This window comes from Macaca thibetana, chromosome 6 (assembly GCF_024542745.1).
Source record: "Macaca thibetana thibetana isolate TM-01 chromosome 6, ASM2454274v1, whole genome shotgun sequence".
Lineage (NCBI taxonomy): Eukaryota > Metazoa > Chordata > Mammalia > Primates > Cercopithecidae > Macaca > Macaca thibetana.
Window position 1 is genome coordinate 65,775,061 of NC_065583.1, and position 25,768 is coordinate 65,800,828.

The following is a 25,768-nucleotide window of genomic DNA, read 5'->3' on the forward strand; positions in this document are numbered from 1 at the left end:
AAAGAAAGAAAAAGAGAGAAAGGAAGGAAGGAAAAAAAGGGAGGGAGAAAGGAAAAGAGGCAAGAAGGAAGGAAGAAAAAGGAAGACAGATTTCCCACATCTGAAGAAAGACAAGAGTCTTCGAATGAAGGGCCCCAATGGATAAGGACCCCAAAAGGCCCTAACGGGTAGGATTTTTGGAAAGCATCCATTAGACACATTCAAATTGTATTCACTATCCATGGATAAAGAGAAAATCCTAAAAGCATCCAGTAAGAAAAAAATCATGATACCTCCAAGGAAACAAAAATCAGATTAACTTTGGATTTCTCATCATTAGCTCTGAATGTGAGAAGATAATGGAGTAATATCTTTGAAATCCTGGAAGACAATTTTGAGCTTAAAAATTTTTGAAAAGCACAATTACAACATCTTTTGTCATGCAGGTATTCAAAGGTTCACCACCCACAGATTTTTTTTTTCTGAAAGGATTACTTAAGGATATAATCCAGTAAGACAGAAAATGAATCTAAGAGAGAAAATGTTTAGCTTACAGAAGCAATAATAAGCCAAGAAATTGCTAAAGCATATAGTTATGTCTAAATAACCACTCATGCATAATGTAAAAAAAAAAACTAATAGCAATCTAGAAATAAAATCAAAGGCCATTTCAACTAGAAGATATGAAGGATTCAGAAGTAAGTGAAAATATGCTAAAATTTTTCTTTTGTGTAGCTTGACAAAAAAATACAGATTATATCTAGACACAGATAGGTAAACAGAATTTTTTAGGCAAATTGCAACTTTCAGGGTAACCAAAAAAAAAAAAAAAATGGATGTAGGACTTGTAACTTTCAAATAAACAAGAAAAGAGTGGGCAAAAAAATTAATGCAACAAAAGAAAAGAGAGGAAAAAACAAGAAAATGATAAAAAGAAAACAGTAAAAATTAGACAAGAATAAGAAAAGCCATATCAGATTAACAATTATAGAAACTGGTTATATTTCCCCATTAAAAGACAGAGATGCTGACTAGGAAAAAAGAAAAAATCCAGCTACCTGCTATTTTGTAAGAGATATAAACAAAAAAAAAAGAGAAAAAAAAGTACAAGAAAATACTAAACATATGAATGAACCATTAGTATTAATTATTAATGGACAGAATCATTCAATGGGACAAAATAAATATTTCATACTGGTGAAAGATATAATCCACCAAAATTATAAAACAATGTAGCTTCATAACATATAAAGGAAAAATAGATAGATAACAGAGGATTTGACAAATCCACAGTGGTAACATATTTTAATGCTCTTTTCTTGGGTCAGAGAGAGAAAAATTATTAAAGTTATAAAAGATTTGAATAAACCAGTTGTAAACTCGACCATAGGTAATTTGCATTCTTTTCAAATACATGTGGGGTATTTATAAAAATTTAACATGCATTAAGCCTCAAAGGGAAATCTCATTTTCTAACCACAATGTAATAAGAACAGAAATTAATAAAAAAAAGATAGTCAAAAATAAAGAAACAGTAAACTTGAAAGTTAAAAAAGTAAAAAAAAAAACCTTTTCTAAGTAATCTTGGGTTAAAGTAGAAATAAAAACAAATATTTGCAATGGGTTAAAAATCAATGTTAATGTAAACACATGTTATCAAACTTGTGAGATTAGACTACTGAGAAGAAATTATGAAAACTGTGTCAGAAGACAGCAATCTCTGATTCTCTTCAATCTGCCTTTTCCTCATTATTGTGGAGAGTCTTTTTTGAAAAATATTGCACGGTAATGATACTATGAAGTTGTGAAAGATGGTTATATAAATGAGAGAGAGGGGGGCATGTTGACCTTTTAGGCATGAAGAATGTGTGGGTCTCACGCAAGGGTGTCCCATCTTCTGGCTTCCCTGGGCCACTTTGGAAGAAGAATTGTCTTGAGCCACGCAGGAAATACACTAACACCAAAGATAGCTGATAAGCTTTAAAAAATCGCAAAAAAAAGATCTCATAATATGTTAAGAAAGCTTACAAATTTGTGTTGGGCTGCATTCAAAGCCCTCCTGGGCTACATGCGGGCTGTGGGCCTTGGGTTGAATAAGCTTGGTCTAGAGCAAAGGGGTTTTACCAGTCTTGGCTTTGAGGGGCTAACAGGAGTTGCTGAGCTTGGGCAAGTGCTAAGCGCTTTGGCTCCTTGTAGAATGTCCTGCAAGCGTTCAGGATATGGGAGTCTTAGAGATAGAAGGATTAAGGGAGATCAAGAGAAGAGGGAGACTCATGGGGAGGATTTTATATGGACTAAAAAGCAACTCAATGAGGAGAAATGTTTTCCAGAATGTCCTCCTCTGTATTCCAAGCTGCATTCCAACTAAGACCCTGCCTCAAAAAAAAAAAAAAAAAAAAAAAGAATTAAAAGGAAAAAAAAAAGATCCTTCTGTAGCTTGTGCAATAAATCTTTCTTTCTCTCCATATGCATGTTTGTGTGTGTGTGTGTTTATTTACATACATACATAAAATCTCCTTCTAGCTCTGTTCTCTGGTAGAATCCTAACCAAAACATCTGTTCACTATGTGATGAGCACTAAATATTCAAAAATAAACACAATAAAGATAGAATTTACAGTTTAATATTGAAAGAACAATAAATAGACAAGTACTTTGCAAGTTGTGGTATGGGCTAAGAAGGAAAATAAACAAGTGTTATTGCGAGGAAATTATAGGAGGGGACTTAATTTAGATTGGGTGGCCAGGGACCTCCCTAGGTAGATGACATATAGGCTAAGGTGTGGGAAGGCACCAACTTCTAAAAAAATGTAAGGATAACGGGGTCCATGTAGAGGGAATAATACATGCAAAGGTCTTGATTCTGATGAGTGCTTGACATGTTCTTGGAACTTCCAGAATACTAAAGTATGTCCTGATCTCTCCCTTGAACACCTGACTCTATACCTAATTATCAACTTGACATATCCACATTTATTTGTATAATTCAGTTTTTTGTCTGTCTCCTATCCACTAAAATGAAAGTTCCATAAAGCAGGGATTTTGCCTGTTTTGTTTCCCCGCTCTGTCTTAGAGTGTTGAAAAGTTCCTGGTACTTGGTAGGTCCTCATCAATATTGAATGAATGAATGAACAGTTAGGAACAATTGCAGGAGTCCAGGCATAAGATGACAGTGGCTTGGTGAAGTGGTATGATAGTGAAGGTGGTAGAGACAGAAACAGGTCAACAAGTTTGAGGTATATTTTGGAGTTCGGCACTAGTACGTAGATGAGAAATGGAGTATATAAAGAAAAGGAAGATATTTAGAGTGACTCATGGGTTTCCAGCTTGAACAGCTAAGTGGATAGTTTTGCCTTTAATAGAAATGGGACAGCGTATAGGGTAAACATATTGATATTTCCAGGCCCTAGCCTACAAGCTTTGTGACTATTTGATAAATGAATTAATGAAATGGTGAATTTAATCACCATAATTGTGTTTAGGCAAAGAACAACTACCTTAATGTGTTTTTCTTTTATACATTTTAATGATATCTTTAGCTACTTCTAGAAGTTTGTTTTTTTTTTAATGCCAGAAAGTAAATATATTAGTAGTAGAATGAAGAACTGTGTTTGGATGACTTAAGGGACCTTTGGCTATGGTGAAATATGGAGGACAGGAAAATTCCTTATGCCAGCAATAACTCACGTTCTTGGTGCAATAACCATAGAATGAACCTGTGTGTATCACAAGAATCAGGTTTCCCTTTTCTTGATCTATTTCTCTGTTTTAAGTCAGATACTTTTACTTCAAATTGTAAAATTTCATCTTGCTGAAATGCTTTAGTCTTGTAAAATATCCAAGATATTTTTTGCTTTGGAACGGTTTTTCTCAAATAATGCGGCATGGATTATTATTATCTGGGGAATAGAGGCCCTGAAGTGAGAACTTGCTAAAAAGTGCATGCTCCTAGGTCCTAGGCCAGACTTAGGGAATCAGCAACTTTGGGTGTAGAAGCCAAATCAGCATTTTAACTATGCCTCCTAAATGATTCTTAAGCACACCAAAAGGTGAGAACCACTGCTATAGGAGTATAAAAATACATACACTTTTAGAATAAAAATACGAAACATAGTTTAATTTTATTTCCTTTTTTGTTTTTTTTAATATAAATTTGTGACTCTCAAAACCAGCACTTCTGAAAGTATGGACAAGGGGATGCTAAGGACGCCCCCTAAGTCCTTTCGGTAGAGTCCACAAGATCAAAACTGCTTTTGTAATAATACTGAAATGTTATTTGACTTTTTCTATTCATTCTCTCATGAATGTGCGGTGGAATTTTCCAGAGGCTAAATGACAAATGCTATCATAACAAACCAAATGCAGAAGCAGATAGGAGGACCCAGCTTTCTTCTATTAAGCATACATTGAAGAGATTCTCAGAAGTATAAAAACGCCACTCCTCTCATTACCTTTTTTGTTCTAGAAAATACAGCTATTTTTCATTAAAAGATGTTAGCATTTAATGAATCTGTTATTATTTTAAAGTAAATAAATATTTTTAGAAATTACATAATTTTAGTTTCCATTACAGTGAATATCAATAGATGTAATCCACATAAACAAAAGCTCTTCGGGATGTTCCATAATTTTTAAGAGGGTAAAGCAGTCCTGAGTCTAAAAGTTTGATTTGTCCTAGATTTGTTTTCCTCTCTAAAATAATCCTAAGGGATCTTAGTGGGAAGTCTTTTCTGGTTCCTGATCAGCTGCACATTCTGAATCCTTGCGGTTTATGACCAAACAACTGGTTGACCAGGTGAGCAAATACAATATTGAGACTTTGGTGAAGCCCTTTATCTATTCTAGAGTAAACAGTGATGGTTTCCATGAAGATTAAGTAAAAAACTAGAAAAACAGGCTCTTCAGAATTTCATTCTAGCCAAGTCTTGACAACACCAAAAAAGGAGCAGATAGGGTATTATTAAAACAAAGATGTTTTAGGCATGTGTAATATGACACAGTAAAAACAGCATTGTCCTTGAAGTAAGCTTTCTTGAGTAAATCAACCCTCTCTGGGCCTCAGTTTTTTCCATACAGGGTTTATATTGGAATCTAACATTTATTCATTCATACATACATGTATTCTTTCTTTCTTTTATTCAACAAATATTTATTAAGTATATTCTTAGCTTCAGACACATTGTTAAAGACTGGAAAAATAGAGGTAAATGATCTAATGTCTGACCCTGAGGTGTTCATAGTCTACAGGAAGCTAAATCTATTTAAAATTTATTTAAATTTACTCTAAAATAGGTCTCCAGTTCTACAACATTTTCTCTAGTTCCCCAGTTTAATATTTCTTCATAGCACTCATCATGACCTGATGTCTTATGTATGTATGTACTTACTTTGGGGAGAGGGTACTAATTGTCTCAGTAAACTATATATTCCAGGAGGGCAGGGCTTTTGTCTTGCTAGTTTTTTCCTGGCACATGATTGACACTCGGTAGGAATTTTTTGAGTAGATGAAAGAAAATAAGGGAAAAAAGGAGGGATAGATACATATATAGGAGTCCAGGCATAAGATGATAGTGGCTTGGCTAAAGTGAATATACAGGGGAAAGAGAGGAAAAAAGGAAAGAAAAGGAAAAAGAGAAAGAAAATACTTAGGAAAACAAATCAATGTATTTATTGAGTAAAGAAGGATGAGCTGAAGTTAGGTGAAGTATTAGAGAGATGGAAAGAGCATTCCATGCAGAAGGAGGTGCATGTACAAAGACTAAAAACGTAGAGTATCATGGGACTGTAAGTTGTTCAATATAGAGAGTTGAAATGTGTGATCAGTAGTACAGGGAGAGGGAAAGAAGAGATGGGCAGCTGTAAGGTTCTGTGAATCTATGAAGGAAAGGATATGAAGGAGTGAGCAGCTTTGTGCATGCTTCTACTTCATGATCTAAGCAATGTGGACTTCTCTGTGGACTGGTCGGATAGACATATAGTTTTAGTGTGGGAAAGCTTTTAGTTATTATCCAACAGTGTCCATGGTAGAATTATTGTGATTAGAGTTAATGTATACTGAGTTCCTGGTAAGTGAAAAGAATTAACATATATTTTCTCATTTTCGAACAACCTCATGAGGTAGAGACTATTATTAATTCCTGTTTCATAGATGAGGACATTGGTGTTCAGAGGGGTTACGGGACTTGCCCAAAGTCAGTGGCAAAGTGGTAGCCAGTCTCAAGAAGGCCATCAATGATCTTTACCTCCTGATATTCCTGCCCATGTGCAGTATACTCCCATAATGAAAGCACAGCTGGTCTGCATGTGCTGTGAAATATGGTGGAAGTGATGGTGTGTGACTTCAGAGGTCAGATCACAAAAAACATTTCAGCTTCAACCTTGACCTTTTGAATTGCCCAGTCTGAGGGAATCTCAGGGGCTGGCCTAAGGTGGCTTTTCTTTTTCTAGGCAGGGTAATTTGTCTGGGGTCAGGAATTAAAGGTAGAGTAAGGAATGGAAAGACACTCTTGGAGTTTGTGATAAGAATCCTGATGCGGAGGCAGTAGTAGTAGGCTTCTATTTTTCTAGAGAAGCAGCTGATTTCACTTTAGGGGCCCGACAGCCCTATATAAGCTCTGGGGAATGATGGAGAAGGAACTGTGTTCACAGTGTGGCATAAAGTGAACTGAATGGAAAACCACTTGGAAAACGGGAGTTTCCTCCTAGGAACTTTAGGCTTTGGACTTCCAGAGTTGTATGAGATGAGACTGTTAATTATTTATTTATTGTGTATTTGAGATGAGACTATTAATAGGACATTGGAGGATTTGGGAAGGCGTGGGGTTGCCTTTGCAAAGTCACCTAATGTGTGTCTGACTTACAGTAAATATCTACATAGGCTTGTTGGATGTGAATATGTTCATTTGGTCTATATTTTAAATATCAGTTCAAACAAAAGCTTATCTAGGATATAAGTCAAAACAACAGTCTTGTTAAACCAAATTTTTCAATTCTTTCTTTTTAAAATCTCTCAATTTTTACAGTAAAGATTTCGTTGAACTGAAGAGGCAGAAGGAACAAACACGTGTAAACCATCTGGTTTGTGTGAAGCACTGTGCTAGGTACTTTTACATGCACTGTCACCTGCTCCTCCTTGCAGCTATCCTCTCCATATGGGTTTGCTTTGCTCATTTAGCCCAAATAGAAGCCCCACGTGGCTTCTGCCTAGCCTTCCTGTGCTGGTCACAGTTGGGGAAGTTCTGCCACTGAGGAGGAGCCAACCACCTGGCTGTGAGCCTGTGTTTCATAGTCTCACTGTCACAAGGCTGCTTGGTAAGAACCACTTTTTTTCTGATCCGTAGTGATTTGCACTTCTCCTCAGTAACTATGTTTATGCTTAAAATAATTAATGCCCTCCATTTAGCCCACATCTTTCTTCTTATGGAGCTGTAGTACACATTAATCTCACCTGACTTTACATCTCATTTAAGGGAGAGCATGGGAGAAAGTTTTGTAGTTGAGAAACTGAAATAAAGGGGGACTAGTACCAGATTATAATTACGTCTTACAGTTTTCAATTTTTAAAAATGTCCTAGACCAGTGTTTCTTAAATCTGGGAGCTATATTAACCTTGTAAACGGAAGAAAATTTCATGAAGTCTCAGAACTATGTCTACTTACTTGAGTGGGAAAAATACTACTTTATGGAACAAAAGTCTTATTCTACAAGCAAAGTTTTCCAAATACGAATTGTCACTGCAAATAATCTCTAAACAGGTGAAGTTATTTTTGTACTATCTTTAAAATGAAAAATTAACACTTAAAATTCCTCACAAAACTCCCAAGTCACTGAGAATGCAGCCAAGTCTGCCCCACCCAATTTGAGAAAATCTGTATCAGCTACAAGTTTATTTCTATATTATATATTCCCAATTATATTTGAGGTCTTTGGAGGCCCTGACAGTGTGAGGCACCACACCTATTTCTTTCTTCTTCCTTCCTTTTTTTATTTTTTATTTTTTTGAGATGGACTCTCAGTCTATTGCCCAGGCTAGAGTGCAGTGGCGTAATCTTGGCTCACTGCAACCTCAGCCTCCCAGGTTCAAGTGATCCAGCTGCCTCAGCCTCTTGATTAGCTGGGACAACAGCTGTGCACCACTACACTCAGTTAATTTTTCAGTCTGGCCTTGAACTCCTGACTTCATGTGAGCTGCCCACCTTGGCTTCCCAAAGTGCTGGGATTATAGGCATGAGCCACCATGCCCTGCACACCTATTTCTTTCTGTATGGATTTAAAGGGGAAAAAAATCACAGCGTATTTCTTTTAATTTGTTCATGCAGTATGTAGTTATCTGCATTCCATTTGTCTGTGTTTGCTGAGTGTGTGAATAGCTGGTGTCATAAGTACAGACAAGGCCTTCAACTTTGTTTTGCACATGCTTTAAGCCCTACTTGTATTCTCAAGTGTCAGGCTCTCTCTGGGGTGGGCTGATGACCATTCTTCCACCTGGAGATATGCATTTCATCCAGCTACTGGCAGCTGCAAGAGTTTCAAGGCCTAAGAAAAGCTTAGTCCTCTGAGACTGCTGCTTGCCTAGAAATACAAGTCATACTTTTGTGATATCTGGTTGCTTGCCATATGGTGTCTCAAGGGGTCTGGGATCATTTACTGCAAGAATTCAGTGGGATCATGTTACAGTGCTCAGAGTCTAAGACAGGCACACAAGAAACACACTACTACTGCATGGCCTTCTTTAGCAGCATGTGGAAATGTTGCAAACCATGGGATGGCTTGGATTAACCCCATAAAGAGACAAACACGGAAAGAACTGACTGGGATTCCCAACAATCTTGGAGTTCAAAGGACCCATTGTAGGGCTGTTCTGGAGTGTTGGATGGGGTGATAATTATTAATAGTTCTATTTGGTTCCTATAAAAACAATCACTTCAAAAACATTGATTATTAAAAGTCTCATAGAAAATTTATTTTTACCACTTCTCGGCCTTCTGGGTAAGAGCAAGTGTAGTATCTATTTATATCAGTTTAATATCTGATACATCCTCTATGGGAGGATAATATATTGAATGGATTTTTGGAGTTAGGAGATGGACTAGGAACTTGCCCCACTCCACCTGTTAACCTGGTATTGTAGTACCTCCAGGAATGGTGCATCCCTTTCAGGGTATAGAATGGTTGCAACAAAAAATAGATCAAGGCTGGGTGTGGTGGTTGATGCCTGTAATCCCAACACTTTGGAAAGCCAACGTGAGAGGATCGCTTGAGTTCAGGAGTTTGAGACCAGCCTGGGCAACATGGTGAAACCCCGTCTCTACAAAAATTATACAAAATATTAGCTGAGTGTGGTGCAGTGTGTTTGTAGTCCCAGTTACTCAGGAGGCAGAGCCAGGAGGATTACTTGAACCCAAGAGGCAGAGGTTGCAGTGAGCTGAGATCGCACCATTGCACTTCAGCTGGGGCAACAAGAGGGACACTCCATCTCAAAAAAAATAAATAAATAAAAAATAAAAATAATAAAGAATTTTTTTTTTTTTACTGGGAGGAACAGTGTCAAAGTTTTGATGTTGTCTTTCAGTGATAAGATGACAAATGGCTTTTCCTCCTGCTTCTCTCTATATTTCTATACTTTCCAAATGAGCTACAAGAATGTAAGTGTAGACATTCATACTCAGACTGACTGGCTCCACTATCTAATACCTAGGTGGCCCTGGACTAATTTCTAATCTCACTCCCATTTTTTTTCTGTCAGATGAGGATTCTGTTAATAATGCCTGCTTTCATAAAGCTGTTGTGAGAATTAAATTAGGCAATGCAAGTAAAGGTTTAAACAGTGCCTGGCACATAGTAACTATATTCACATTTTGGCTATTGTTACTATTACTGCTATACTTAATTGATTCTAAGACTCACATTTTTCTCTTTCATTTTTAACTGCTTTCTAATTGAGATATATCACAGCTGATGGTGTGACATGCTTAATGGACAGCCCTTTTTATTGTCTTGGTGACTTTTGTGGTTTGATGCAGTCAGTCTGAACAGCTGTGCAGTTAGCTTTGCACTGTTGCAGCCTAGGTCAGAGGCTCTATCCCTTGGGCTATGTAGTATTTTGAACTTGCTGATTACTGCTGTTTATGAAAGCCTTATCCACAAGTCAATAGCTATCTTTATGAAGGCAGATCCGACAAATGCATGGGGTCCACAGTTGCCTTCAGAAGATGGCCATGAGGGGGCTGGCGAGCAAGCAGATACTGGCCTTCTTGTCCTCAAAGCTACTGTCCCCCAGTAGGGGCTTTGCTGAGCTGGCTGCTGCTTGTCCTTGGATTACACAGGCATACATGCTCTGGCCTCTCGGGCTTCTGGACAGATTCTAGTGGGCCTCAAAGGGCTTAATACTGAAAAATCTAAGGCAGTAGTCCATTTTTAAGCGGGTGGGGGAAAGTCGTTGGACATACTTTTAAAGCACCACACTTTTGCTACTTTTAAAATGCTATGCAGCTGAAGGGTGTGTGTGTGTGTGTGTGTGTGTGTGTGTGTGTGTTGCAGGAGTTTCAGTTAAGAGTGCCAGACCCTGGGAAGGAGCACTAGATGAGCTGCTCCAATTTCATTCTGCATCCAGGACCAAAGAGTGAGCTCTGAAGGAACTAACCTTACATTCACAGGATTTGTACACAGATTCAAGGATCACTCCTCATTGTGTGATCTCAAGATGTCCCAGATTAGAATGCAGAGTTCTTAGGACTATTGACCTGGCAGTAAGAGGTAGTAGAAACAGCCTCTATGAGCAAAGACAGAAAAATCCAGATCAGAAAAGAATATGAATACTTGTAACTTGGCGGTGCCTACGTTCATTTCAATATTGGGGTGCTAGTGAAGGAAGACATGTGCTCCAATGGAAAACTATGAAACTTATGTCACATCTAGACTAGCACAATATACCCTTCATGGTTATCTAATTTCTATTCTGTGGGAGCTATTTTCTAACTCTAAGTAGGAAAATAACTGATACCAATCAAAATAATTACTTTCTTTGTATTTTGAAATGTTTCTGAAGTGAAATTTTTTCTGGTGGAGGAACAATACTCCCTCATCCTCTCACCACCCCATGCCCATGCAGAAGCCTGTTTTGCATCCAAATGAGCATTCATATCAACATTTCTTAGTCCATAAAAATTTGTACTTCTATGACTTCTCCTTTGAACCAGTTGCCTGGTTTCTCCACGTAATTCATGAGTTAAATAATACCTTGAACATGTGCTCATTTTCTATCTATATGAGACTCATGATTTTGCTTCTTTTAAAAATATCTTTGAACACTAGAAACACAGGATTCAAAGGACAAAGAACAACTTAGGAAGTTTTGAATATACTGGATGGGAAAGAAAGGCACCTCAAATAAGACTGGGAATGCCCTTAGGTCAGTTCTCTGGACTTTGCTCAAAGCAGCAGTATCTTAAATGCTCTTTTCTGAGAGGCGACAGTATGCATAGGAATATTTCTCTCCCCATCTGGAAAATTCATGGTTCCAAAAATAAACTCTTGCCAAGAGCTATTTCCCAGTTATTGTTAAGCTCCCAGATCATGGCCTATGGACAAGTGGCATAAACTCTGGCATACTGGTGCAGCTCAAACCAAGAAGGTATCCTCTTCCTCTCAATGCTGCTGAATCTCTGCTGCGGTCTTTGCCGACTGTCTTTGGTTTAGACTAAGTACTGAGTTGGGAGAATATAATTTTGTTCTGGGATGACTGCCCTGAGGACTGGGGATGGAGTAATTTTCTAAATTTGGTAAATGTGGGACCAGTGCTATTATACTCTTATAGTACTACTAATTAACTCTGAACTTTTTCCAAGGGTGACTCATGAAAGATTTAGCATGAAGTAATACTACGTCTTAAGAACCACACTAATTCTGGTATGGAACAGCTTAAGCTATGGCTGCTGAAAGAATCACAGTATCCAAGATAGAGAATCTCTCTCTGAAAACTGAACAAGATAAGAGATTGAGGGGGTAGATTTTGAATTGGTATGTCTTTGGACATTCACACTGAATGGCAAGGGAAACTGATTCTGGACTTTTAATTCCACTGGACAATCATGTTTTTAGAGTCAACTTGTAAGCAGGCTTAGTTGTTCTTGTGAACTCTTTATTTCTCTTGAAACAGATTATTGCTCTGTTGCCAGGTTGGGGTCCAGTGGTGTGATCATTGCTCACTGTGATTTCAAACTTCTGGGCTCAAGCAGTCCTACAGGCATGTACCACCACACCTGGTAATTTTTTTCCAGAAAAAATATTAACAGGTTTATTTATAATTATTACAAAGTTGAACCGCTGAAACGTATTCACTGAAACATTTTGACTTGTATTAATGCTTTATGTCCCCGCATTTATATTAAACATTCACAAGAACTACCAATAACAGGAAGAAGAGTTTTTTTTTTTTGTTTGTTTGTTTGTTTTGAGAATGAACTGTTTCCCATCATAGTGGATTCTTGAGCACATTCTCCACTTACGCAACGTGCTACCTGGATGTCTTTTGGCATAATTGTTACACATTTGGCATAGATAGCACACAGGTTGGTGTCTTCAAAAAGGCCAACCAGATAGGCCTCACTTGCCTCCTGCAAAGCACCAATAGCTGCACTCTGGAGCCCAGATCTGTATTAAAGTCCTGAGCAATTTCTCCACCAGATGCTGGAAAGGAAGTTTGCGAATCAGAAGTTCAGTGGACTTCTGATAATGTCTAATTTACCAGAGTTCCACAGAACCAGGCCTGTAACGATGAGGCTTCTTTGCCCCTCCAGGAGACAGTGCACTCTTGCGGGTGGCTTTTGTAGCCAGTCACTTTCTGGGTGCTTCACCACCCATCAATTTGTGGGCAGTCTGCTTTGTAAGAGCCGTGGTATAGAGATCTCCTTACTTACACCCCTTCTCCTTAGGCTGGAGCTCGGCGAGCGAGAGGTGTTGGAGAGCGATTGTGGCATGGCAGCGGCTGCCCATACCTGGTAATTTTTAAAAAATTGTTTGTAGAGACGGGATCTTCTTGTATTTCCCAGTCTGGTCTCGGACTCCTGGCCTCAAACAACTCTTGTGAATTCTGAATGGAAGAGAGTTTATATCCATATTTCTATGCTTGCTGACCATTTTTTGTTGGATTATCTTAGTGTTGAACCTTTAATAGACTATGCTGGTACATGAGGCTGCTCAGGATTTGTGATGAGAAACAGAATAGGCAGTCAACTTTTGGAACTGGGTACAAAGTGGCTTTGGACTTAATTTACCTATTGTACTGTTCCGATGCATTTAAGACTTTACTGGGGGCAAAATCAAAACTGCTCTCTGGTGGTTCCAGGATGATATTCAGAGGGGAAGTCGTTGGTATTGCAGAAGCACCCATGAGGTAGGAGCATGGACCTATACTGACAGCCTGCTGATATTTTTCCCCAACGGAGGCTGCACCCCAGGGTTAATGGTTAATAAAAAACACGACTAGACAACATGTTTAGGAAACTCTCCTGACATTTCTTTCCATATGAAGGACATTGATTACATAACACTGTCTCCACCCCTTTACTTATAAACCCATGAGTTTGGAGGAGAAAAATGGGCATACAAAGTGTAAACTCTTCACTTTTCTTTCCTTCTGACAGTGAGCTGCCCTACAAAGGATATGTGTCTTCCTCTTCTACATGGAGACAGTGGCCTTGACAAGCATTGCTGGGAGTGGAATCTGTAATTCTGGTTCCAGTATCAGGCAGCTTGCTTGTCCACAGATATAAGCTTCCTTCTCCAGTATCAGTTTTATCAATAATGAAGGTAATATTTAGATGTTACATCTGTTTCTTTTATTTTTTTTTTCCTTGCTCTGTTACCCAGGCTGGAGTGCAGCAGTGTGATCACGGCTCGCTTGACTTCCTGGGCTCAAACAATACTACCACCTTAGCCTCCAGAGTAACTGGGAGCACAGGCATGCTTCACCACCGCAGCTAATTTTTAAATTTTTTGGTCTCCAAAGATGTCATTCACCAAATAACTTCCCCCATAGCAGGATACAAAAATTTCAAATACATACACACAGTCACACAAGTGCCTGTACAAAAAAATTTACAGTTATATATTCAAAACACTAACAAGTTTCTCAGATTTTTCTTTCTTTCAGCTATTTGATCTACTTTTATTCTCCTACATTCTCCCACATTCCTGAAGGGAACATATATTCTATATATCTATGTAGCTATAAATCTATGTATGTATGTGTCTATGTATAGATATAAATGTATGCATATTAATATATATTTATATAATATATAACATATATTTATATGTTTCCTCTTTTCTTCACAATTAATACTTGGATATTACCTTTACATTGGTAATTATAGATATATTCTTTTTATAATCAGAAAAAAATTGTGTGTAAAATCTTCAAGGGTTATCCATGTAGATAATAAGGGAAGTAGGATCTGCTCAACAATGCACAGCAAAAATCTTAGCTATCCAGATCTTCAAATAAGTCTCAGATCTGGGGTCTCAGGCCCCATCAGCCTGGGGCCACCATGAAAGTAGTACATGGATTTACTGGCTATCATCTGTCTTCTCTATTGTGGGATTTTGAGACCTTTCCAAGTCCCTGGGCTGTCTCATGTGTGGGTCACACACAGTATTTTCAGCTATTATCAAGTGTACATATTTTGGGGGCTACCCTCTCCAAGCCTCTTGCACAGATTGCAGATGGAGGTGGTGTAGAAGAGTACAGGAGGAGAGGGAGGAAATGGACCAGGGAGAAGTAAGAACCATAATTTCTCAGAAATGCCCTTCTCTCATTCAGTGTCTATTCTCCTATCACCTTATATTAGTCTGTTCTCACACTGCTGAAAGAACTGACCAAGCATGGGTAATTTATAAAGAACAGAGGTTTAATTGACTCAAAGTTCCGCATGGCTGGGAGGCCTCAGGAAACTTACAATCGTGATGGAAGGGGAAGCAAACACATCCTTCACATTGTGGCAGAAGAGAGAAGTGCTGAGCAAAGTGGGAAAAGCCCCTTATAAAACCATCAGATACCTGGGAACTCACTAACTGTCACGAGAACAGCAGGGGGGAACTGCCCCATGATCTAATCACCTCACACGAGGTATCTTCCCCAACATATGAGGATTACAATTCGGATTACAATTCAATATGAGATTTGGGTGGGGACACCCAGCTAGACCATATCATATCTTCTCTTGTAAGTCTTTCCTTTTCTTTAGAGGACGTCCTTCTCAAGGAGCCCTGAAGTCCCTCTCCATGGGCTTTCTTGTTGTGATTACATAGCTGTGAATCCTAGGCCAGGCCTAGCCTGGGTTCAAGCTAAGGCCACCATTACGTTTTCTGACTGGCTGAGTTTCAAATACTGAAACATTTATCCTTTGAAAACAAAACAAAATTTTAAAAAACAGTTTGGATAGAAATGGCGTTCACTCTTCGTGAGGGCTTTAAATGATACTTGAACATGAATCAAACTTTCTCTAATGATCTGGGATCAACCTCATGAACATGATAGTTGGTACTGTTCTACGACACAGCTATTTCCTGCTATTGAGCTCTGTAGCTGTTTGCTACAGCTCCTAAAATGCTATACTTTTGGGGATCCTCTGTCTTCTATTCATGGTTATAGTGTCTTGTTATAGTCAATATCCTTGTGAATTAAAAACTAGAAAAGCATTATTGATAAATTCGGTGTAAATAAGAGTAAATTGGCTCTTCTGAGAGTTACTGGAGTTTTCCCATGAATATAATGTATAACCTCAAGTGAATTTGGGAATCTTTATTTTGGCTGCTCTGATGCCTTTGTGATTCGGCTTTTGGATGACAGCTGATTTCCTGTCTGTGACTCTGCATCCTGATTTTTCCATGGCAGTCATAATGTCCTGGAGTAATATAGTGATAGTTTCTGCTTTCATTCTCAAAGGTGTTGCAAATTGGATAATAGATTAAATGGTCACCCTACAGATGAGTGATAGTATCAGCAGGATTAAAAACTGTACTACTTTATTCTCTAAGTGATCTATATATCAGGATTGTACTCAGGTTCACCAAAAATTAAAAAGAAAACATGAAAATGTACAGCAGAACTTTATTCTAAAGATTTCCAGATTTACTTGCCTAATAGAAATCTGAGATGGAAGGAGGAAAACTAATATTAAGTACCTACTGTCTACCTTGACCTATGCCAAACACATTCACATTTATTAAATTTGTTTAATCCTCAAAATAGATATAATTATCTTCTATGTAAAAGGAAGCCAAGTCTCCAAGAATTAGCTTATAAACCTCAAGGTTGACATAAGGAGAAAAGAGAGATGCTTTTAAACCACAAATAGACTTATTTCAAGTTCTTTTATTCCATTCTTAACCACAATGTTTATCATTATCATACAGTAAGCTGGAGAACCTCCTCTTGGTAATATTATAACATTGTCTTCGCAGTTGGTTAAAAGAAAGAGGTAGGATAGGAAAAAAAAACAATGTAATTCAGAAATGTTTGGAAAGCCTTGGTTTAGAGAAGTTGCTGAATATAATGTCATAGCGTTAGTTTAATTGTAAATGCTACTTGGCTGATTATTGCTGTAGTTTCTGAGGTCTGTGGCTTTGAATATTTTTAAGCATGTGATGAGTCAAAGGAATGGAAAATCATGGGGGAAAATGTAACTTGAAACATTCTGGGTGTATCTGGAATGCAGCCCTTCATTTTTAAAAGTGAAGGCTTACAGCACAAAATAGCAGTATTCTGAGAAATGTGTGACAGCATCCACCCCATCCATAATCATTTTAAAAACTGTCCATATATTAGGACCCAAGTCTGCCATTTTGATTTATGTATATTCTTTTTCTTATATTTTTAATTTTTCTTTTCTTTCCCCAATTTCCTGTAGGTTACAAGAACATTTTTTGAAAGTTCATATTTATTTATCCGGGATTTTTGAGCCTATTTCTCTATAGTCATTTTTAAAGGTTGTTCAAGTTATTATATTATAGCTACATAAATTATCACAGTCTATTGATGTTAAGATTTACCAGCTCAAGTGAAGTATAGAACACTTAACCCCACTTAAGTCTCCTTTCCCCACTCCCATTTATAATATAATTGTCTTAAATACTTCCTTTATGTATATTGAGAAACATATTGTTAAATTAAGTTTGGCCTATAGCTGTCTCCTTATGTTTTAAGTACTGCCTAAAGCCTTCTAGTGCATAATAAACTGTAACCCAACTTGATGTATAAACAGACTGTAAACCACTTTAACAAATAGCTGAGGCTCAACCGATCACAGCAGCTTAACTTGAGCCAATTAAAGGCAGTCAGCTGTTCAAACCAGTTTCAAATAAGGTAAATGCCCACCTTTAACCAATCCAGCTGTTTCTGTACTTCACTTCTGTTTTCTGTATATCAATTTTTTTTTCCTATTTATAAATGTTATCTAACTGTGTGGCAACCATGGAGTCTCTCTGAACAGTTTTTCTTTGTCTTTGATTTTTAGAAGTTTGATTATGATATGTCTTGGTGGGCTTTCATTTAGGTTTATCCTATTTTGAATCTTGCAGCTTCTTGACTTTGTAGGTTTATACTTCTTGCCAAATTGGGATATTTTGCAGCCATTATTTTTTGAGTGCTTTTTTATTCTCATGATTTATCCTCTCCTTCTAGGACTCCAATGACATGGAGTTAGATCTTTTGTTATGGGTCCATTGGAACTTTAGGCTCTGTTGATTTTTGTTCAGCCTATATTCTGTCTATAGTTCACATTAGATAATTTCTGTTGCTCTATATTCAAGTTCATGGATTCTTTCATCTTTCTTCTTCATCAGGCCATTGAGCCCATCCATTAAAATTTTAATTTATATTATTGCATTTATCAGTTTTAAAATTTCCATTTGGTTCTTTTTTTTTTTTTTTTTTTGGCTGAGATTTTCTGTTTTTTTTTTTCATTTGTTTCAAGTGTATTTGTAAATTTTGCTAAAGCCATTTTATACTAGCTGTTTTTAAACTCTTATCAGATGATTCAAACAGTATTCATGTCATCTTTGTGTTGTGATCTGCTAGGGTTTGAATTTGTCCCCTAAAGTTCATGTGTTGGGACTAGATTCCTCAATGTGGCAGTGTTGTGAAGTTATATGGTTTGGCTTTGTGTCCCTACCCAAATCCCATCTTGAATTGTAATTCCCATGTGTTGAAGGAGGGACCTGATGGAGGTCATTGAATCATGGGGGCAGTTTTTCCCATGCTGTTCTCATGATAGTGAGTGACTTCTCACAAGACCTGATGGTTTAAAAGCGTGTGTTAGTTCCTCTCTGTCTCTCTTTTGTTGCCATGTAAGATGTGCCTAGCTTTCCCTTTGCCTTCTGCCATGATTGTAAGTTTCCTGAGTCCTCTCCAGCCATGTGGAACTGTGAGCCAATTAAATCTCTTTTCTTTATAAATTAACCAGTCTCAGGTAGTTTTTTTTTTTTTTTTTTTTTTTTTGAGGTGGAGTCTCACTCTTCACCCAGGCTAGAGTGTAGTGGCATGATCTCAGCTCACTGCAACTTCTGCCTCCTGGGTACAAGTGATCCTCCCACCTCAGCCTCCCAAGTAGCTGGGACTACAGACATGTGCCACCATGCCCAGCTAATTTTTCGTATTTTTAGTAGAGATGGGGTTTCACCATGTTGGCCAGGCTGGTCTTGAACTCCTGACCTCAAGTGATCTGCCCACCTCAGCCTCCCAAAGTGCTGAGATTACTGGCATGAACTACCATCCCCAGCCACAGGTAGTTCTTTATAGCAGTGTAAAAATAGACTAATACAGAAAATTGGTATTTGGAGTGGGGTAGGGCTACAAAGAGAACTGAAAATGTGGAAGTGACTTTTGAATTTGGAACTGGATAATGGGCAGAGGTTGGAATAGTTTGGAGGGTTCAGAAGAAGACAGGAGGACGTAGGAAAGTTTGGAACTTTGTAGAAACTTGTTGAATGGTTTTGACCAAAATGGTTTTAGTGATATGGGCAATGAAATCCAGGCTGAGGTGGTCTTAGATGGAGATGAGGAACTTATGGGGAGCTGGAGTAAAGGTCACTCTTGCTGTGCTTTAGCAAAGAGAGTGGCAACATTTTGCCCCATGCCCTAGAGATCTGTGGAACTTTGAACTTGAGAGAGATGATTTAGGGTATCTGACAGAAGAAGTTTCTTAGCAGCAAAGCATTCAAGATGTGACCTGGCTGTTTCTAAAAGCATATAGTCATATGCATTCACAAGGAGATAGTCAGAAATTGGAACTTATGTTTAAAAGGGAAGCAGAGCACAAAAGTGTGGGAAATTTGTTGCCTGATCATGTGGTAGAACAGAAAAAAACCATTTTCTGGGGCGAAATGTAAACTTTTGGTTGCAGAAATTTGCATAACTAAAATGAAACTGAACGTTAATAGCCAAGACAATGGGGAAAAAGTCTCCAGGGCATTTCAGAGATCTTAACAGCAACCCCTCCTATCAAAGACCTGGAGGCCTAGGAGAGAAAAAATGGTTTTGTGGGCCATGCTCAAGGTCCTGCTGCTCTGTGCAACCCTGGGACATAATGCCGTGTGTCCCAGACACTCCAGCTCCAGCCATGGCAAAAAGGGGCCAAGATGTGGCTTGGGCCATGACTGTAGAGGGTGCAAGCCCCAACCCTTGGTGGCTTCCATATGGTATTGTACCTGAGGGTGCACAGAAGCCAAGAGTTGAGGTTTGGAAACATCTACCTAGATTTCAGAGGATGTATGGAGATGCCTGGATGTCCAGGCAGAAGTCTGCTGCAGCAGTTGAGCTCTCATGGAGAACCTCTACTAAGGCAATGCTGAGGGGAAATGTTGGGTTGGAGCCCCCATATAGAGTCCACACGGGGGCACTGACTAGTGGAGCTGTGAAAAGAGGGTCACCATCTTCCAGCCCCAGAATGGTAGATCCATTAACAGCTTGGACTGTGCACCTGGAAAAGCTTCAGCCACTTAACACCAGCCTGTGAAAGCAGCTGTGGTGGCTTTACCCTGAAGAGTCACAGGGGTGAATCTGCCTAAGGCCTTGGGAGCTCACCCCTTGCATAAGCATGCCCTGGATGTGAGGCATGGAGTCAAAGGAGATTATTTCAGACCTTTAAGATATAATGGCTGTCCTGATGGGTTTCAGATTTGCATGAGGACTGTAGTCCCTTTGTGTTGGCAAATTTCCCCCATTTGGAATGGGAACATTTACCCAATGACTGTATCTCCATTGTGTCTTGGAAGTAACTAACTTGCTTTTGATTTTACAGGCTCCTAGATGGAAGGGACTTGCCTTATCTCAGATAAGACTTTGGACTTTTGGGTTAATCCTGGAATGAATTAAGACTTTAGGGGATTGTTGGGAAGGCATGATTGTGTTTTGAAATGTGAGAAGGACATGAAATTTGGGATGAGGCAGGGACAGAATGATATGGTTTGGCTCTGTGTTTCCACCCAAATCTCATCTTGAATTGTAGTGCCCACTTGTAGAGGGAAGGCCCTGATGGGAGGTGACTGGATCATGGGGATGGGTTTCCCATGTTGTTCTTGTGATAGTGAAGGATTACTCCTAAGATCTGATCATTTAAAAGTGTGTGGCAGTTCCTTTCTCTTTCTCTCTCTCTCCTAATGCCATGTAAGACATGCCTTGTTTCCTTTTTGCCTTCTGCCATGATTGTGAGTTTCCTGAGGCCTCCCCAGCCATGTGGAACTGTGAGTCAATTAACCTCGTTTTTAAAATAAATTTCCCAATCTCAGATAGTTCTTCATAGCAGTTCCCCCTTCATAGCAGAGGGGAAAATAGACTAAAATAGGAGGTAAAAAAAAAAATTGTTTTTGAGACAGAGTCTAGCTCTGCTGCCCAGGCTGGAGGGCAGTGGTGCAATATTGGCTCACTGCAAGCTCCACCTCCTGGGTTCACGCCATTCTCCTGCCTCAGCCTTCTGAGTAGCTGGGACTATTGGCGCCTGCCACCAGGCCTGGATAATTTTTTTGTATTTTTAGTAGAGACAAGGTTTCACCTGTGTTAGCCAAGATAGTCTCAATCTCCTGACCTCGTGATCCACCCACCTTGGCCTCCCAAAATGCTGAGATTACAGGTGCAAGACACCGCATCTGGCCCAGGAGGTGAAATCTTTTAAGAGGTGATTAGGCCATGAGGGCCCTCGTGAATGGATTAATACTGTCATCACTGAAGTGGGTTCATTATTATGGGAGTGGGTTTGTTTTTTTTAATTAAAGAACAAGTTCAGCCATCTCTTTCTGCCCCTCTCCTTTCTTACTCTCCCTCTCTTATTCTCTCTTTGCTCTTCTACCATGGGATGACATAGCAAGAAAGCCCTCACCAGATGCTGGCCCCTTGATCTCGGATTTCCCTGCCTCTGGAACCGTGAGTCAATAAATTTCTGTTTATTATAAATTAGCCAGTCTGTGGTCAGCTATAGCAGCACAAGATAGACTAAGACAGTATCTGATTATTGTCTTTTCTCATTCACATTGAGTTTTTTGGGTTTTCGCATGATGAGTAAATTTTAATATTCTGGACATTTGGGGCATTAAATCAGGAGATTCTGGATCTTATTTAAATCTTCTGTTTCAGCAAGCCTCATCTTGAAACCACATCAGCATGGAAAGGAAAGTGCTGCCCCATAACTGCCACATGGGGGTAGAGGTTTAGGTTCCCAGTGCAGCTTGCATTGGCACTCTCAGGAGGAAAGAGACCACCTCATTACATCTGGGTAAAGGTGGAAGTACAGCCTTCCCACTTGGCCTTTGCTGATGGGATCAGGGTAGGGCTACAGTTTTCCTCCCAGTGTTTGGCTGGAGTTGGGTAGTTATTGTCAAAAATTTTATTCCTGCAGTTTGGAGATTTCTCAAGGAACTTAGGACTACCACTTGACCCAGCAATCTCATTATTGGGTATATATTCAAAATAAAATAAATTATTCTACCCAGAAGACACATGTACTTGTTTGTACATTGCAGCAGTATTCATAATAGCAAAGACATAGAATCAACCTAGGTGCCCGTCAATGGTGGACTGCATAAAGAAAATGTGGTGTATATGTACCATAGGATACTATGTAGCCATAGAAAGGAGCAAAATCATGTCCTTTGCAGCAACATGGATGCAGCTGGAGGCCATTATCCTAAGCTATATTAGTCCATTCTTATGCTGCTATGAAGAAATACCTGGGACTGCTAATTTATAGAGGAAAGAGGTTTAATTAACTCACAGTTCCGTATTGCTGGGGAGGCCTCGGGAAACTTACAATCATGGCAGAAGGCAAAGGAAAAGCATGCACCTTCTTCACAGGGTGGCAGAATGGAGTGAGTACCAAGTGAAGTAGGGGAAGCCCCTTAACCATTGGATCTCGCGAAAACCCACTCATTATTATAAGAACAACATAGGGGAAACTGCCCCCATGATTCAATTATCTCCACCTATTCCACCCTCAACATATGGGGATTATGGGGATTACAATTCAACATGAGATTTGGGTGGGGATACAGATCCTAACCATATCATAAGCTAATTAATACAGAAACAGAAAAACAAATACCACATCTTTTCACTTATAAGTGGGAGCTAAACAATGGATACTCATGGACATAAAGATGGAAACAGTAGACACTAGAGACCACTAGATGGGCAAGGGAAGGGGGAGGGCAAGGGTTGGAAAGCTATTGGGTACCATGATCAGTGTCTGGGTGACAGGGTCGATCATACTCCAAACCTCAGCATTACATAATATACCCAGGTAACAAGCCTACACATTTTTTCCTTGAATCTAAAATAAAAGTTGAAATTATTTTTTAAAACTTAAATTAATTAGATGTTTTTTTTCTTTTTCACTAGGCTGACCCTTTGACCCTTTCTTGGTTTTCTTGGGGCTTTTTTTTTCTTTTATCAGTGTATGTCGGTATTTTGGGTTATAGGCTTCTTTAGCATCCAGTATAAAATATATAAGGAAAGAGGAAATCTGGAGACCTCAGTGCTATGCTGTTTTTAAGGTTTCAAAGTCCCTAACTGACCTTTTTGTCTCCACCTTTCCGAGTATTCTTATGTTTGTTTTATGTATGATGTCAAGAGATTTTAGCTATATCTAGAGAAGGGAATAGAGAGACACATCTACTTTATCTTCCAGCCATAATCTTTTAGCCCTTTTGATGCACCCTCGGTGTCCAAATATTTTGAAATAACCATGATCCCCAGAAGGTTCTATAATCAAGATTGATACGTGGCTCTCTGTGTCAGCTGGTTTCATCAACTATTTCTCTAAGTTTAAGTTGTTATTTGTGACTAGGGATATTAATTTAGACACAAATGTACATGGATTGACTTACCTTGGTTTAATTTGCCTTTGTTGAAATTGCATTCTGTCAGATTATTTTGGCCAAATTTCCTTCTTTAGCCCTGTCATATGTAACTCTTCAAGCTAAGTTCCTAGTCCCTAACCCCCTGAGTGAACATAAATTTTTCCTAATTGTTTGCTTTGGGCTTATAAATGAAACTTCTTCCTCTAATGTCAAATTTCATTTCATGTATGGGGCTGTTCTATAGTGAGCAGATATATGAAAATCTCCCCCTCAAAGGCTAAGGAAGCTGGCAAGCCAGAGAAAAAGGCTGATAAATCTAGTTTCTCAGAAAGAAACATTTGATAGGAACCTCTGAACAGAAGCAATGCCTTGGGCAGCTGAGAGACCATAGATTCCCACACCTACCCTCCAGAAACATTCTTTCCATAGCAGGCTTTTTTTTTTTTTTTTTTTTTTTTTGGTAAAACATGCAGATACATTGGACCCAATCAGATAAGTGAAAAAGCACATGTTCTATCAGGTTGGTGCAATTCCTCCTCTAGTCATTTGCTTTTCATTTCTATTGCTAGCTGAACCTGTGTTGACAAACAAATGGCCTACTGAAGCAGCCAACCCACTGCAGTGGCTATCCACTACCCTTCCTTACTACACTGCACCATATGCCATTCCGTTAATAACTACTCTATGCCAACCAGGATGTTCAAGGTGTCTCCATACTCACACAGAAATCCAAATGCATCTAACAGACGTCCCACGCCATCCCACATAGACGTGACTGGCCAGCCTGGGATTTCCCCTACAGATGCTTCATTCCCCTTTCCCATTTCTTGGCCTCTTAGCTCCTGACTGACTCACCAAATGTTCTGGGAGAGTAGGTATGTGCAGATCTACCCCCCAAAGGCCAAGAAAGCTGACAGACCAAAGAAAGAGGCTGACAAATTCAGTTTCCCAGAAAGAAACATTTATTAGGGACTTAACAAACAGAAGCAATGCTTTGGACAGCCAAAAGATGATGGATCCCTACACTTGGCACTCCAGAAAATATCCTTTCTGTAGCAAGCTTTTTTTTTTTTTTTTTTTTTTTTTTGATAAGACATGCGCTGCTGGTCATATCTTAGACCCTCTTGTGACACTCATGACCACTGGGGAAGTTAGAGAAGCATCTTTATGAGGAGTTATCTATGATATAGGCATTGTTTCTTGACCTTGCTGTGGGAATGCCTGGATATGCAGGAATTAATGACGGTTTCACTTCAAGATGGCATTTTTCTTGCCATGCAACAGGCCGCTTTCCTACAGGAGCCCACTTACAGAGTTCGCCTGTGAGGTGTGATTTCTGAGTAATTTCAGGGTGTTACAAGTTCCTTTACAAAGGATCATATATCTTGTTATCAGTAGTGTAGACCCAGAGGTAAATTAGTTTCAGGTAGAGGACTTAGAATGTATTTTTAGATGGGAGCCTCCTAAGTGGTGGGGAAGACTTCAGGTGATGATAGGGTCATGGGATGCCAAGGAAAAGGAAAGAAGCGTGTGCTATAAAGGGTGAGAGAGTGAGCTGGTTGAATCTGGGGATACAACCTAGAGAAAGCTGAGAGAAAGGAGGCCACCAAACGTGGCATATTTCTGAAAGTTAGCCAGCATGACTGACTGCCTATCAGTACAGAACCAGTCAGATATTTTGTTCTCTATCATGATATTTAGATAAAATATGTCAGAAATTACAAACTCAGATGTCTACAGGGGCCAGGTTAATGACCTGGTTACAAAAATACGTTTTCCTTTCTTTTGAACTCTACTATAAGAAAAGTAATAACCCTAGCATGATTACAATTAACAACACCCTCCAAAGGCTTCCTATTTCATCCAGTAAATGACAAACTCCCTTCAATAGTCTATAAGACTCCACACCATCTCTACCCTGTTATTTCTCTGATCTCATCTCTTATTACTCTGTGCCAAGCTAGATTAGCCTCCTTGCTGTTGGTTGAAGACCTGGCCACTTCCCTTGCCTAGAATCTTCTCATGGATGAACTGTCATGTCTGTCTAGAATGCTCTTCCCTGGGTTATATGCATAGCTCACTTCCTTGCCTTCTGCAGGTTTCCTCCCAAAGTCACCTTTCAGTGAGGACTTCCTGGGATCCATGGCTAACATTTTAGCTCTGGAACTGTCTATACTTCTTCCTGGCTGTATGATTTTTTTAATACTTCTCACCACCTAGTGTACTATTTAACCAACTTATTAACTCTAAATGTCTGTCTTTCTCCAATTTCACTAAAATGTAAACTTCATGGAACCCCGAGACAATTACGCAAATGGAACCCATGGCAGTTAGGTGTGTTTGCATGTTTAGTCTCCAGTACCTAGAATGAGGCCATTCATGTATTAGGTTCTCAGTGAGTAACTTAAATAAATGACAATGAACATGTAATGAATGCAAGT

General features: G+C 39.0%; 1 protein-coding gene and 1 non-coding gene across 2 annotated transcripts in view; one reads left to right on the plus strand and one right to left on the minus strand.

Annotated features, from left to right (window-relative positions):
• COMMD10 (COMM domain containing 10) overlaps window positions 1–25,768 on the minus strand; it is a 971,919-nt gene that overhangs the window by 590,744 nt on the left and 355,407 nt on the right. The window lies entirely within an intron of this gene.
• Window positions 8,947–9,133, plus strand: LOC126957829 (U2 spliceosomal RNA). The gene has a single exon (XR_007726985.1). It is a non-coding gene; the product is annotated as a U2 spliceosomal RNA (small nuclear RNA).